The sequence below is a fragment of the Cygnus olor genome, chromosome 3, assembly GCF_009769625.2.
Source record: "Cygnus olor isolate bCygOlo1 chromosome 3, bCygOlo1.pri.v2, whole genome shotgun sequence".
NCBI classification, from domain to species: domain Eukaryota; kingdom Metazoa; phylum Chordata; class Aves; order Anseriformes; family Anatidae; genus Cygnus; species Cygnus olor.
In genome coordinates this window covers 40,159,011-40,175,388 of record NC_049171.1, presented here as the reverse complement: position 1 = coordinate 40,175,388, position 16,378 = coordinate 40,159,011, and the positions used below count along the sequence as shown (strand labels likewise).

General features: G+C 36.9%; 1 long non-coding RNA gene across 1 annotated transcript; it reads left to right on the top strand.

Moving 5' to 3' along the window:
* The first annotated feature begins 1,930 nt into the window (after positions 1-1,930).
* On the top strand, positions 1,931-6,029 carry LOC121068036. The gene is made up of 3 exons (XR_005818570.1): positions 1,931-2,158; positions 3,089-3,238; positions 5,632-6,029. It is a non-coding gene; the product is annotated as an uncharacterized LOC121068036 (long non-coding RNA).
* Positions 6,030-16,378: the final 10,349 nt, after the last annotated feature.

The following is a 16,378-nucleotide window of genomic DNA, read 5'->3' as shown; positions in this document are numbered from 1 at the left end:
TCTCTGACAAAGATGGTAAACTGCACCAGTCCCAATACAGACCCCTGAGGAACACCACTCATTACTGATCTCCCTTTGGACATTGAGCTGTTGACCACAAGAACACATGTGCAACCATCCAGCCAATTCCTTACCCACTGAGTGGTCCATCCATCCCATCTTTGTCTTTCCAATTTAAAGACAAGGGTGTCATGCGGGACAGTGTCAAATGCTTTGCACAATTCCAGGCAGATTACACCAGTTGCTCTTCCCCTATTCACCAAAGCTGCAACTACATTGTAGAAGGCCACCAGGTTTTTCAGGCATGATCTGTCCTTAGTGAAGCCATGTTGGCTGTCACCAAGCACCTCCTTATTTTCCATGTGCCTCAGCATAGTTTCAAGCAGGATCTGCTCCATGATCTTGCCAGGCACAAAGGTGAGACTGACTGGCCTGTAGTTCCCTGGGTATTCCTTTTTTTTTTTTTCCTTTTTGAAAATGGGGGCTATGTTTCCCCTCTTTCAGTCAGTGGGAACTTCACTGGATTGCCACAGCTACTCAAATATGATGGACAGTGGTTTAGCAACTTCATCCACCTGTTCCCTCAAGACCTGTGGATGCATCTCATCAGGTCTTGTGGATTTGTGCACCTTCAGGTTCCTTAGATGGTCTCGAACCTGATCTTCTACACTGGGTGGTTCTTCATTCTTCCAGTCCCTGCCTTTGCCTTATGGGACTTGGGCTATGTGACTTGAGTGCTTGCCAGTGAAGACTGAGGCAAAGAAAATCATTGGGTACCTCAGCCTTCTCTTTTTTCCCAGGTAACCAGGTTTCCTGTTTCCTTACAGGAAGAGCCAATTTCCCTAGTTTTCCTTTTATCATTGACATACCAATAGATGCCTTTCTTGTTGCCCTTGACCTTGATTCCTGGCCAAATTGAATTTTAATAGGTCTTTAGCTTTCCTAACCTGATCCCCATCTGCACAGACAATTTCTCTTTATTCTTCCTGGGATATCTGCTATTGCTTCCATCCCCTGTAAGCCTTCTTTTTCTGCTTGAGTTTGGCCAGGAGCTCCTTGTTCATCCAAGCAAGCCTCCTGGTGGTTTTGCCCAACTTACTCTTTCTTGGGATAACTCGCACCTGAGCTTGGAGGAGGTGATCCTTGAATATTAACCAGCTTTCTCGGACCCCTCTTCCCTCCAGGGCTTTGTCCCATGGTATTCTACCAAGCAGATCTCTGAAGAAGCCAAAGTCTGCTCTCCCAAAGTCCAGGGTAGTGAACATCCTGTGCTCCTTCTTCACTGCCCTCAGGATCCAGAACTGCACCATTTCATGGTCACTACAGCTAAGGCTGCTCTTTAGTTTCACATTCCTCACCAGCCCTTCTGTTGTGGTTTAGCCCGGCTGGCAGCCAAACACCACACAGCCGTTCGCTCACCCTCCCCCCTCCCTCTCCGGGATGGGGGAGAGAAACGGGAAAGTGAAGTCTGTGAGTTGAGATAAAGACAGTTTATTAAGACAGGGAAAATAATAATAATAATAATAATAATAATAATAATAATAATAATAATAATAATAATAATAATAATAATAGTGTTAATAGTAATAATGTGTACAAAATAAGTGATGCACAATGCAATTGCTCACCACCCGTTGACCGATGCCCAGCCTATCCCCAAGCAGCCGGCCCCCCCTCCACCCCGGCTAGCCACCCCTATATATTGTTCAGCATGACGTCAGATGGTATGGAATACCCCTTTGGTCAGTTTGGGTCAGCTGTCCTGGGTCTGTCCCCTCCCAGCTCCTGCTGCATCCCTAGCCTGCTCGCTAGCAGGACAGAGCGAGAAGCTGAAAAGTCCTTGGCTTGGTGTAAGCACTGCTCTACAACAATTAAAACATCAGCATGTTATCAGCGCTCTTCTCATTCTAATCCAAAACATAGCACCCTGCCAGCTACTAGGAGGAAAATTAACTCTGTCCTACCTGAAACCAGGACACCTTCCTTGTTGGTGAGAATGCAGCATAGAGCCTCTCCTCATTGGCTCCTCTATCATTTCAAAAAGGAAGTTACCATCAGTGCATTCCAGGAACCTTCTGGATTACTTATGCCCTGCTATGTCCCTCCAACAGATACCAGGGTGGTTGAAGTCTCCGCATGAAGGCCAGGGCTTGGGAAGGTGAGACTGCTTTTATCTGTCTGTAAAGGGCCTCATCTGCTTTGTCTTTATGATCAGGTTACCTGTATTGCTTAGTTTTTAATATGCCAACGCCTTTCAGATCTGGTCAAAGAAATGTTTAAGAAGTTAATAAAAATTTACATTAAATTTCTTAAAGCTTTAAGAATTAAAGAAACTATTTCTTCCAGAGGTATGTTATTGTGGCTGTTTTTAATAATTGATATGAAAGAGGACTTAAAAACAAACAAACAAACAATGTTTAAGGTCCTCAAAATAATTCATTTATCATCCCTGTACCTCCCATGACTGTTTCCTATTCTACCATTGTTCTTTGGCTTATTTTATTTTAAATTGAATACAAATAACATACTTTCAACTTGAGTTTAGATCTCCTTGCCTTGCATTAATTTAAGTAATATATATATATATATTATTATTTAAATATAATTTCTGGTATTATTTATTTTTATAAGATGAAAAATATATATATAATTTTTTTTACTGAAAGGTTAAATAATTAATATTTAAATAAAGTGTTATTTAAAATAAGTCTGTTTTCTTAATATGGATGGAAGGAAATGTTAATTGTTTAAGTTGGAGCTTTTGGCAGAAAGACTGTCAGACTGCAGATCCTCACATTGTTTACAAATCAGAAAGAACTTGAATCCCTCTGTTTCTTTTTTACACAACTTAGATGCTTCTTTTTTTTTCAGATATGTCAAAATATAATTACACTAAGCACCTAGATGAACAAATTAATTTAATTTTGCAGTTTAAACTCTGATTTGCTAGATTAGTTGAAATCAAAAAGACATTTCTGAGGAAAACATATTTCTTACAGCCGTATCATAGGAAAGGAGCTCTTCATAAGAGAGGAACTGATGAGAAAAAATTTGAAAAAAAATATGCAAAAATTCACCTGTTTTTCAGCAACAGAGAAAATTCAGGGATGCAATGAAGAGTTAGGCCCTTTCTAACAGCATGAGTCTCTGCTGAAAGGGAATTGCCTCATGATGCAAAAAGAATGGAAGCCTGTATACAGATGAAGAATTCCAAGGGGCAGGAAGGAAACTAGTTGATGTGAGTAGTATTTTTGCTACTGTTTTCTCTTGAACTGCACAAAAGCAGTGAGTTATCATTACAAAGCAGTGTTTTCTGCTTATGCTATGATAAAAAGGTGCAGAGATGCCTGACAGGGTGCTACGACATTCCCTACTGAGTCCTTCTATCAAGGTTGACATTACTTCCTATCACACTATACAAGGAAGACTTCTTAAAGAGACTAGCAACAACACCTCAGTGAAATACTGATGGGTCATGAATCATTTCAGAAAATATCTCAAAAATTTCATTTCAATAGACAGAAATAAGAAACAGGTAGTGTTGAATTTTAATCTGAGGTCTCCCCATACTCCCCAGTGTCATATTCAGCAGCAGAAAGAGGAAATTATTTTTAATTGCAACCAAACTGTAAGAGTTTGGGATTTACCAGCCATCAGACAACTCTGTCAGAGGGCAGAACTATGAGCCTTCATAACTAATCCAAGCTCACTCCAGTAACTGCCAGCACCTATACTCTTTGTGTATGATTGCATCACTAAAAAGTCAGCCTGATGCTATTCATTATAGCTTCACCCTACAGCTTGGCACCCCTTTGATTTAATTCCATGTCTATTGCCCATGGAAAACATGACTCCATGATATGCCTGTTTGTGAGTGTGTATGTTGATAAAAATTATAAATACTGTGCATTTACTCTTGTGCAGATTTAAAGATGCCAAATGGAGCTGACAGGCTTTAAAGTAAGATAACAGAGTGCAACTGGAAGTAAATGACTTGTACAGAGTCTTCACATATAAGATTGTACCACATGACAATTACTTCGGGTTGAATAAAAGGAGACATGAGCATTGTTATAAGAATAATCCAGCACTATTATTCTCTGACACATAAATGCAGTTCTTTGAAAAGAAAAAAAAGGAAAAAAAAAAAAAAAAAAGAAAGAAAAGATGACAGAGTTATAATGAGGAGACACCAAAAGCTGAAGTGCAATTTAGAAAATCAATCAAAAGCAAAGAGACTGAAGGGAAAACAAGAAGAAGGAATGGAAGAAAAAATACTTTAGTGCAAAACAAAAAAGGGAGCAAAAGAATAGGAAGAGTGTGGTCATTTGAAGGCCAACAACTCTCGGAATAAATGCTAGGTATAGAAACAGGAAGAAAATTCAGGAACTTCAGGCAAATAAATTTGTTTAGTATATCTAAATGGTTTTGTATATCAAAACCATTGGTAGATGTGGAGAGTTGACCAGCTAGGATTCCATTTTATGATCTTGACACAAATGATGTCTCTGGTTAATACAGTATGTTGATAATCACTCTGGATTGTGAAGTAATAAAAGGATAAAAATTAGACCAGTGTTTCAAGAAATTTTGAAGATGCTTCTAGCTAGATTAAAGGGGAAGTAGAGCTGTTCATATTTCATCTTACAACATTTTAAAATTTTTTTGCTTTTTTTCCAGTAACTATTTTGCACATGGTCATCTATCTTGTTGATATTGTTTCTTATGCCTGATAGAATGGCCAAACTTTTTAAACACATTAAGTAAAATGTATAAACATATAAAATAATACTAGCACCAACATATAAAAGAGAAATTAAGCAATTTCATAATTAGGACAACATTATCCATATCATGACAAAGTAGTTCCTGTGGATGTATGAATGTACTTACACCTGTTTTAGAGAAACCACATTGTCAGAAAAACAGAACAGACTTAAAGAAAATGATATAGCTGTGTAAAGGAGTATTTCTGTACTGCTGTGTTTTTAACCAACAAATACAATATATGTAACAAAGGAGAGCACTTTGATCTGTTTAGATTATTGTTCCTCTTGTAAGGGACAGTTTCTATCATGAGCAACATCTTTAGAGGGTTCTGATGTGATTTTAACCTCCACATAGTTTTCTTTTTCCCATCTGTTAAAAAAAAAAAAAAAAAAAACATTAAAAATAAAATAAAATACATCAGTTCTGCAGCTGCACACTAAATAACAGGCTAAATGGATTTAATTTAGGTGACAAATTGGTATAATAATGTAATATCACCCTCAAAGACTGCCTCAATGAACAACTGACCCTTTGGAAAAGAGAAGTTATAATTACTTTTTTTCTTTGGAAATCTCTCAAAACTTACATTGAACTTTATTCCTTTTTCTTTGTTGTTAACATCTAAGGAGAATGACAATGAGCTCAATATTATATTTCTATCTACTAAGAGAGCTTTAACAATTATTGGAAAAAAAGGCTTAATCTGTGAATCTGTGAATTTTTCTGAACTTCAAATGTTGTGTAACATGGAGATTGCAGTCAGAGGCAAATGGTTTCAGGTGTCCCCCATTCCAACAACTGGATTTACCTCTGATACATGTTTTGATCTCAACACATTTTTATTTTTTTTTTTGTAATCAGTGAATGAGATGTCCGTGAAATAAAAAACGATGCAATGCCTGACCACAGATGAACCTGGCCTAACCCTGAACATTTTACCAAGATGACTGATTCAACCACCTCTTCTGTGGCATCTTCAATAAGCTGTTCTTCTTCTTGGCTGAAGTAGGCAAGATATAACAAGGATGAAGAATATCCTATAAAAATGGAATCAAGATCCCAAATGAATTACAAGCTACTATGTCAAATACTAATATTAGGGGCTACTACTTTTCTTTTAGAGAAGTGAAATTTAGGCATTAGCGCTGAATAAAGGCATTCATATTACTTTCTAAATTGGATGTGATTTAATTACATTCTGTCGCATTTTCAATTCTCTATCATTAGTTTTAGGTAAAAGTCTTTGAATTTCTGTTCTTACACAGCAGCTCCCTGCCACCTTAATGATCATGGTTTCAAGTACGGATGAACAGAAAAAGGGGAAAAAGTAAAAATAATTTACCTATCACCTCAGTACCCTCTGACATACCTATGAAGAATTTATCTTCAGCTGAACACTGATGATGTCGGTATTCATTTTTAAAGGAATTCTAGCACATAGTTGATGCATCTCAGTGCTTTGCCATATCATGTCTTTATAGACAATGTTTTTATGATGTTGTGGAAAGCGTGGGCCCAGGAGGTAGAAGTTTTACCACCAGAGTTGACAGAGCAACCAGGAAACCCTGAGCCCCATTGCAGATGCCTCTGTCAGTCCCAACAATCCACAGGGGTTCTTAGATGCCTTATTTTCCCCTGCTTGTTTAGAAATTGTTCTTAGGCAGGGAATTTTCGGAGATCTGCTTCATTCAGCATCTATATCTCTAGCAAAGAGCTACATGCCATACTCTATTGATTAACTCTGGGCATCACATTGCTTTTTTTTTTGCACAGCATTATGTGATCTGGCCCATGAAATTCAACAGAGGCTGCAAGAATAAATACCCTCCTCTGTTATAAAATCTGCCCAAACCAGTAGAAGCAAGTCCTCCATGTTTTTATTTTCCCACTGACTGTTTTAATCAAAAGTTCTTTCCAGAAATGTAAAAGAGAAATTACATTGCCACAAAGTCTCAACAAGTTTTGCAAAAAGCAAATTTATAAAAGGTAAATACATCTTTCTTGCACTTTCTGAAGCTGTACCTGAACACAATGTGTGCTACAGGTTTCTTTTGTTTTGTTTTTCATTTTCACTTACGACTTAGAACTAAAAAAAGAAAAATCTCCCAAACAAAAGATAACAAAAAAAATGCTTAAGGAAACTTGTTTTGTTGACATAAATCTTTTTTTTCTTACATCTTTGTTAGGTGTCCTCCTTGTGAATAGTGTATATGTCTGCTTTCATAGTGTATTGTCTTTACTTTGGCTAAATCTCAGGTTTTCAAGAAAGAAAAAAAAAAAAAAAAAAAATATTAGTTTAACTTTAATGTCGGCACTGGGAAAAGAAATTAAGTGATGGGTAGAGATTACTGTATTTAATGTTTTCCCTTTGGTGTCAATTATTTCAAATCCAGGTTTTGGTTATTTCTATAAAAGTGTGGTAATCATTTAGACCGTGAATACCGTTAAAGAGATCAAAGACTACCTGAAGATTGATACATGTTGCAAAAATATATTCTTTTGCTTTCGGTTATTTTTCACAGACTCTTAGAGCAAATGTAAGCAGAGCTCACTTCTGGGGAAAAAAAAAAATGTGAAAGCTTTCGCCTCATTAACACCTTTGGCTTTAGACTGGAGCAAAACCACTGCAACATGAGATAGATTACCTACATGTAAGAAGCCTAAGAACATAGATATCAATGCTGTTTCTAGATAAGAAATTTAAACCTAGTAGCATGTTGAAGCAATATTTGGATCACCAGTTTGGATAAAAGAGGCTGTCTAAGTTCTGGGCTCTACTGAGGTCTCAAACTGGGTTATGAGTCTTTCGAGAACTCTAAGTCCTTGGAGATACATCACCTCATCTCTCAGAGAAGGAAAAACACAGCAGTGGTCAGAACTCCAGCTAGTTACTGTCATCAGCATTACCTACACCAGTAATTTTAAGGCTGATACTATTTAATGATGATGCTCAGCATCTCCTGATTTGCATGTCCATTAATTGTGTATTAAATTGGATGCTTAAAAATTAATAGTTTTCTTTAAAGACCTAATTTCTTTTTGTATACATCAGCTGGGTGCTGGGTGCTGGATGCTGGACAAACCAGTAAGTAAACATTGTCTCTGAATCAAGGAATTTACAAACCAATACATAGATAAAACAATTTAGGTACATAATATACCAAATGTTAATACATCTATAGGGCACAGATATCTGTCTGAGAAAGAAGCAGAAGAGAAAGCTACCATGGAATACAGGACTAAACATCCAAGAAGAGGGTGCTTGACAGAGGAGAAAAGAGAGCAAATCTAGTGTCAATACATACTGCACAGGAAAAAGACACTAAATGCTGCAAAAGTAAGAATGTGCAGATCTTAGGAGACCTTTGCATCCTTCTTAATCCTGTTTTCTGAGGAATATTAAATAGACGTTTAAATTGTAAAAAAAAAAAAAAAAAGGCAATAAATGTTTCATTTGTAGCTGAAATATATATTTTATAGATCAGTGATGGGCTTAAGGTTTTCTTTTTGTTTGAATCTATCACTACTTTTGTCAAATGGAACAGATGACATTTAACGTTACCGCAGTCTGGCATATTGCTTCAAAAGATATAATGTAATATATCTCATTTCTTTCTTTCCCAAGCATCTTTAATATATGTAATTTTTATTGCAGTTACTGTAGTTCCAAGAATCTCTGTACTAGACCAGCTGCTGTGTATTGCTGCACCCAGTCTTGCAAAATCCTCTTAACACAGAATTTCTAGCAGCCTGCTCATCTACAGAATTGCTGTTCCACAAGAAATCCTAGCATTTAAAAACATTATAAATCCTAGCATTTAAAAACATTATTATCTGATCTAGGAGAGGAAATTGACCTGTGAAATTTTCCAGGATCTTCAGTTATCAAAGGAAAGAGGAGAAATAACTTTCTTATACTCCTTAGTCACTAGTGTGATAATTCAGGCAGGCTCCAAGGTGATCTTCCTAAAGGACCATCTTTAACATGGTGGTTCTGTTGTGGAATCAACTTTTTTTTTTCTTCAAGGTAAAAATAGATGTGTCAGCAAGTTTGTTCTCAGACCGAGACACAATTTTCTCTCTAGATTCAGAAAAGCAAGGGTGTTTCTGCACACAGTTGGTTGGCTGGGGAACTTTGCTAAGCTAACAGAAGATTAGTTTCAAACCCTTATTTAATCAGTCTAGACCAGCACAGCAACAAGCAGAACCTTAACCATCTATATCCCCAAACAGTGCTCAGCCCGCAGGGTGTCTTACTCTGCCAAATGATACATCTTCATGTGCTGCTTTGGCCCTGAAATAACTTGCATTTGTCTTTTGACCAGCTTTGTCTAATCTTACTAGGATTTTTTATAAATATATATATATATGCACATACAAAAAAAAAAAAAAAAAAAAAAAAAAAAAACATTTAGAAGGTTTAGTAGTTTATGAACAAAATTTTTTTTGGGGGAAAAAAAAAAAGTAGCTTTTTCCTGCACACAGCCTGCAAATTCAGCGTATGGGCATGTTATAAGAGCACATGAGAAACTCCTGCCCTTTGAACATACCCATATGCAAAAGCAAGGGCTTTCTACAAAATCTGCCATCCAGAGAGCAAAAAGATGAAGACAGTATAAGAAAGATCTCAGTCAAACTATACCAGAAGACATTAGAGATTGGATTCATTTTGTCTACCTTCATTCATCTGGGAAAATAAACATCTAAACAAAGGCACTCTCTGGGCTCCCTCTGTAATCAAGAAATAAAACTTCTACAAGGCAATTCATCCTGTGTTTCAAAGACACCTTGATTTGGAAATGTTTAAGTGTTGGTGAGATGTATGCAATCTTGTAGTAAGAGCATGCTTTCTGCATGCAACAAAAAACTTTAGGGAAGACTGACTGCTAAGGCATAATCGTCTCTTCACTTTCTCAAAGTAACGAAGCTCAGCACCACTCCTGAAATGACTATAATCTAATGCTATTAGTTTATTAGTTTATTAGTTAGCTATTAGTTTTTTTTTTATATACTATCCAAACTCTAAGATATGGTTCTCCAGTGACACACACACACACATTGTAAGGGACATACATTTGTAGATGCATTTGACATTTCTTTTAAAATTGCTTCCCAGGTTGTCCATGTGCATAATTAAGTATAAAGGTACATCCTGCAGAAAATAAATTAGTAAGAAAATCAACTCAACATAAACATATTTCCACAATATAACGGCACACATTGCTGACTCTAACAGACACCTAGAAATCTTATGAAAGCTAAGGAGAACTCTACTGTTTCTCTCCTGAACCACAATATACATGCTGGAGAGAAAATTCAGATATTCAGATTACTGGGGGAAGGGGGAAAGACCACATCACTATGGTTTTTGCCATTCAATGTGTCATTGAGTGCAATTCATTTCATAATCATGCTGAATATCTTCTTTAAGTTGCAAGCATTAAGACCCATTCCTTCCCTCTAGGGAACTGTGGCAAGTGCTTCCACATTGCTTTCACCATGCTTTTGAAAATCTCATTAAATTAGAGAAGAGGACATTCAATACCCATGAGGAGACAGTGTGCCTTGAAGCACTGACTCATTAAGTAATCTTTATGTATAAATGTCATTAGTTTTCATCTCTTCCAGATGTTCCATTTAGCCAACAGAAACAGTTATCAGTTTCCTTACATCATTCAGAAACATTAATTCATCCTCTTTTCCCACTATGCACATATAATTATAATATGCATACAGTTATATGATGGTTGAATTCAAAACCTTAGGGTTGTGGTAGGAACTCTAAATAGGTGTATTCAATAATTGCACAGTTTATGGAGGAGTAAATAATATGTGACAAATCGACCTAATATTACCTCCACCTTCAGCATTTCCTGTGTCTGGCTTTCAATAAGCACATTGGTGTCCAGTAAACTCCATGTGAACTCTTATTTAAAAATAAAACTCAGTGAAATATAGAAACCTTGAAGTATGCTTATAATTTGGCTACTTGTTTTCAAAGACTTTAGTAAGAAAGTTGGGTTTACTTTCTTTTGTCGTGTGCTTTTAAGATCCAAATTAATTGGGTTGCACACCATAAATAAATAGTGCTACAATAAATAAATATTCCAGACAAAATTATTTACTTTGCTGTTTTTAGCACACATGTCTACCTGCCAGTCTCAATCCTTACTGCTGTGTTATCTTAGCTATCCTGTTTTGAATGGTTCATTGTCTTTGCCATTGTCAGTGTCTGTGGTATACCTCTGCTAGGGAAGAAAATGTACTGGGTCTTCCCAGGATGGAGTTAAATTTCTTCATAGATACCCATATGGTTCTGTGTTTTGGATTTGTGGCTAAAACAGTAATAATAACCCAATGTGGTGGGTGTTGTTTTTTTTTTTTTTTTTTTTTTTTTTTTGCTTTTGCTCTTGCTATTCTCTCACCTGTCACACTGCAGAGAGGAGGAGTAAGGGAGAGATTGTGTGGTGTTTAGCTGCTGGCCAGGGTCAACCCACTACAGTAAGTCATTCAAAGTAAACATGATACAGCTGTTCATAGAACTAGTTAAAATTTTTTATGATCTAGAACAAAACAAAACAAAAAAAGTGTTGTGTGTAGCTTGCTATATGACAAACAAACAAACAACAACAACAAAAAATGTACCCATATCTGCAAGGCACCCACTATTCGATCTGAAACAATTATGGTGCCTTCCTGGCTGTGTGAAAATCCTTCTGTACTGAATGCTGATATCAATCAAGAATTTAAAAAAAAAAAAAAAAAAAAAAAAAAAAAAAAAAAAAAACCTTCCAGTGTCTGAGATTTAAGTATAGGTAAATCAAGGATGTATTTGCCCCAAAGTAATTTTTATATTGCCACTTGGTCCTTTATAAACTACAAAGAGGTGCTAAGTGCCTTCTTCATCAAAATCAATGGGAAACATCTCAAAGCTTGCTTCTGTAGCACTGCAGTCATTCAGCACCTGATTCATTTCTCATCTGAAAGCTTTTTGCTGTCAGCTTGTGAAAAGATTTTCACTAAAAGGTGAGAGTCTGTAAGCTTTTCAGAGACTACAATGGCAACAGGATTTAGCTCATGCTTAACTTCTGTAAAATATGGTTCAGTTCTTGGATAAAGACTAAGAAATGGACCCATGTTTATTCTATACATTCTATACATTATTCTATACATTATTCTATACATTCAATATACAACATCTCAGATTTCTTATTGTCATGGACAGACTACTAATTCATATGTTTAGTCCCAGTTTGTTAAAAGACCTGTTAATTACCTGTTAGTGTGAGCATTGAAATAGATTAAAATAGATAAGAAAACTACAGGTGCAAGCAGTTACATTATCATGTACCTATCATATTCTTAGCACTTTGAGATATTTCATTAGTTACATATTTTAATATTTTGTCCTTGTACTAAATTTCAAGGGCATTTATATAAATCTGCATTGAAAAATTAGCTTAAAATTATCATTTGGAAAATTTACCACCATAGCCTTTTATGTCTTACCCAAATGTACAGACTTAGGTAAATGACTTGCCTCCTTTGATCTGTCACTGTGTGTGCCAGCCTTGTCATACATCCAGTTATGAGTACACATTGATTTTAATGATGAATAAACTATATAAATGCTAAGATAAGCATGGAAAACTTATTGTCTCAACATTTTTCCTTGTAGTAGATTGAGTATACACATCATAAAAATGAACAGAAGTTACTTACTGCAGCTTAAATTCTAATGACTAGGTTAATAATGCAAAACAACCTAAGCAACATGTCTTTGTTCTGAGTACTGGCAAATATGAGATCCGGTAAAGCATCGTGTAATAGAAGGCAGAGGAAGTGTTTGTATGAATCTTTGCTGCTGGAGGTCAGGGGAAGTTCCTAAAATGAACATGTCAATTTCTTAACAGCTACTGAGAATGCAGCTGTCAAATACAGTGTTCAGCATGGTAGCTAGGGATAGCTTCTTGCCACTACAACAGAATATACATTTAAAAAAATAATGCACCATCTAGATGCATTAGATACTGACTTTATTTTCTTCCCTTAAAATTACTGAATTTTACATACATTTTTTGATGTAATAGAATAAATTAAAGATAAGAAAATTTACATTTCCTTGAGTCTGCAAATGTTCTTCAGTACTATCGTGTCACTCTTGTTATTATTCTCCAAGATGCTTGAGCAGAGGTTATCAGTTGTGAGAGAGCTTGATCAAACTGATTATAATATGCTTCCATCTGACTCTCAGATACTTGTGAAATCTCACTTGAGCCACTGGTTTTGTAACATGCAACATAGCAAAAAAAGCTAAAACCATCAAATCAATCTTTACTGCTGACCTTTGCCTTGACTAACTGATTTAAAAACTGTATTTAATACTAGTAACAGACTTGTAGTCTGGAAGAATGTGATCTTACATAGAACTATATAAGTGTTTGCCATTTATGACATCTGTGTCACCCACATTGCTGGTCTGGCAGCTTGTGGCAGTGCTTACCGTTGCAGTAGGCAGGCATAATTATATTATACATTATTCATTCTTTCTAGGGATGAAGACCATGAACCTCATCTCTCGTTTTCCAAAACACAGGGGACTTTAAAAAGAGCTTGTTAGCAAATTATATTAGCATTTTCTGTCTGCCAGTCTTTTGAAAGGAACATTGCCCAGTCACTTGTCCCACAAACCAAATACTAAAAAAACATTAAGCGATCACTTCAGATAACATACTCAGTCGATCTTTGATGTTTATAATAAGACTGTCAACAAAGGTACCATGGTGGTGCTGCTTGTTTTTGTTGTTGTTGTTGTTTGTTTTTGTTTTTTGTTTTCCCTTTGAACAAGCTGAAAGCCAAGATTTTATTTCATGTACTCACCAAGCCACTGTGAGGCACCAATAATGCCTGCCTTCTGAGCAGACAATACACCATCCTTGTCAGAGGGATGAGTTTCCTATTGTACTATTTCCAAACACACCTATTGCTTTAGTTAGATCTAGAAATAATATATAAATTAAAAAAAAAAAATCATTTCAGATTTACTCTTGTTGCAACTGAAAATAATATGGACTACACTGAGAGAATGACCTTATACATCTTCAGTATCTAACTGCTATTTTTCTTCCTCTACATGTAGCAATGGTAAACTTTGCTTCTGAATCAGAAACCTATAAAGAAACAGCAGTCATGAAAATTCTTTCTTGAGTCCCCAGGCTACACTATCTGATACCTAAAGCTGCTTGAAATTGTTTGCCAGAGATGAGAGCCATGGTGGTGTTGATGATCCCTGCCTTTGAAAGCTTTTCAAGATAACAGTCGAGTTCAACTTTTGATAAGTCTGCCTGTGAACTTTGGGTATAATCTCTTTAAAGCTCCTGCTAAGCTCACCAGGCTTTGCTGGGTTTTCCTTCCCACAACATTTTTTTACATTTGAAAAGCTTCTACAGCCTATCAAGGAGGATGTGAAGAGACCTTTTTCTTCAAATTCTCCTCTGACAGTGGAGAGAACCAGAGAGCTCCACAAACCTTAAAAAAAAAAAAAAAAAAAAAAAAAAAAAAAAAGATGTTTTGAATGTTTCCTACTGCAAGCTTCAGTCGTGCCACCTTGGCAGATTGTGCTCAGCTTTGCCAGGCACAGGTTCTCATAAAGATCTCTGAGTTGGCCTATGTCATACAGGCATTATTACTCCACTTAAACAGGTATATTCAAACATAGATCAGTGTTTTGAATTCTCTCTGACATCTAAGTCCAACAATACAGGTTTATATCACCTTCATGTAATAGAATCATTAATCATTGAATATCCCAACTTGGAAGGGGCCAACACTTCCTCAACAAGTCCAACTCCCATCTCTACACAGGACTACCCAAAGATCAGACCATGTATCTGAGAGCATTGTCATAATGCTTCTTGAACTCTGGCAGCCTTGGTGCCATGATCACTTCCCTGGCGAGCCTGTTCCAGTTGGTGAAGAAACTTTTCCTGATGTCCAGCCTGAACCTCCCCTGTCACAGCTCCATGCCATTCCCTAAGGTCCTGTTGCTGTCACCAAAAAGAAGAGATCAACACCTCCCCCTCCACTCCTATCATGAAGAAGCTGCAGGGTGCCATGAGGTCTCCCCTCAGTTTTCTCTTCTCTAGGCTGAACACACCAAGTGGCCATTTCAGCCACTCCTCGTACATCCTGCCCTCTAGGTCCCTCAACATCTTTCTTGCCCTCCTTTGGATGCTCTCTAGTAGTTTTATGTCCTTATGTTGTGGCACCCAAAACTGCGCACAGTACTCGAGGTGAATCCACATCATCACAGGTGCGGACTCACCCTGAGTCCACAGGACAATTGAGCAGGACAATCACTTCCCTTGACTGACTAGCGATGCTGTGCTGATGCACACCAGAATACTGTGGACCCTTTTGGCTGCCAGGGCACACTGTTGACTCATTCTCAACCTGCTGTCATTCTCAACCTGCTGTCAACCAGAACCCCTAGATCCCTTTCTGCAGGACTGCCCTGCAGCCTGTCACCCCCCAATCTGTATATATGCCCATGATTACCCCATCCCAGGTATAGAATCCAGCACTTGCTCTTGTTAAATTTCAAGTAGATGGATTGCTTAATTGCAAGATTGCAAGATTGCTTAATCCCTAATTTGTTGAGATTCTTTACCCTTTAGGGAGTCAACAGCTCCTCCTAATTTAGCGTAGTCTGCAAATTTATTTAATATGTATTTGAGTACTGCATCCAGATAATTTAAGAAAACATTAAAGAAAACTGGCCCTAAAATATGTTCAGAAAGCTGAGATGAACAAAAGATCTATGTCTTCTCTGTGCCAGTGTGTTTTTAATGGATGCTTCTAGCCAGATAAAAACTCTTATGCTGCTAAACAGACAGTGGCTGATAAACTAGTCCCATTTAGGACATTGGTCCAAAATGCCAGCTGGTCCTGCAGACTTTGCTTCATACCTAGCACAGATGCCCCAAGAGAGAAAATGTGTGAAGTCTAATGTGAATGTATTCCAATGCCATCAATATTATTTCTCTTGTATGAACAAGGACAAAGGTATTAATTAAATTTAAGAAGTGACAAGGATCTTAGTGACAACAGCAGAGGCTTGGGAGAAAGGTCCTACAACTTTTATTAACTGGTATGTAAGTAACTGGCCATGCAAATTTGAAAATTTGCCCTTCCTGTTCTTCTGTCCAAGCCATAATGACAATAAAAGTCTGATTTGGCCCTAAGGTGAACTAATGTTTGAAAACAGAAAGATGGGTGGTGTGTGACACAGGTGAATTCGGAATATGGCATTTTGTGTAACTGGAATAGAACAAACAGGTCTACTGGGAAAAGTGGTCGGGTGTAGAATATACCTTGTTATAGAATGAAACAATTTTTATATGTGTTTGCAATATGGGTACTGTAGTGGGCTTTTAAAAGTATTTTTCTATTTTTCAGTGTTCCTGACCTATTGACGGAAAACATATGAATGCAATTGGGCTTTCTCTTCTAAAGTCCAGTTTTTGCTCAGTACAATAGAATTTTCCAGGACCATGTCACAAGTTCCATTTGAAAAGCAGATTATGAAATATCTTCCGTATTTGCTGTG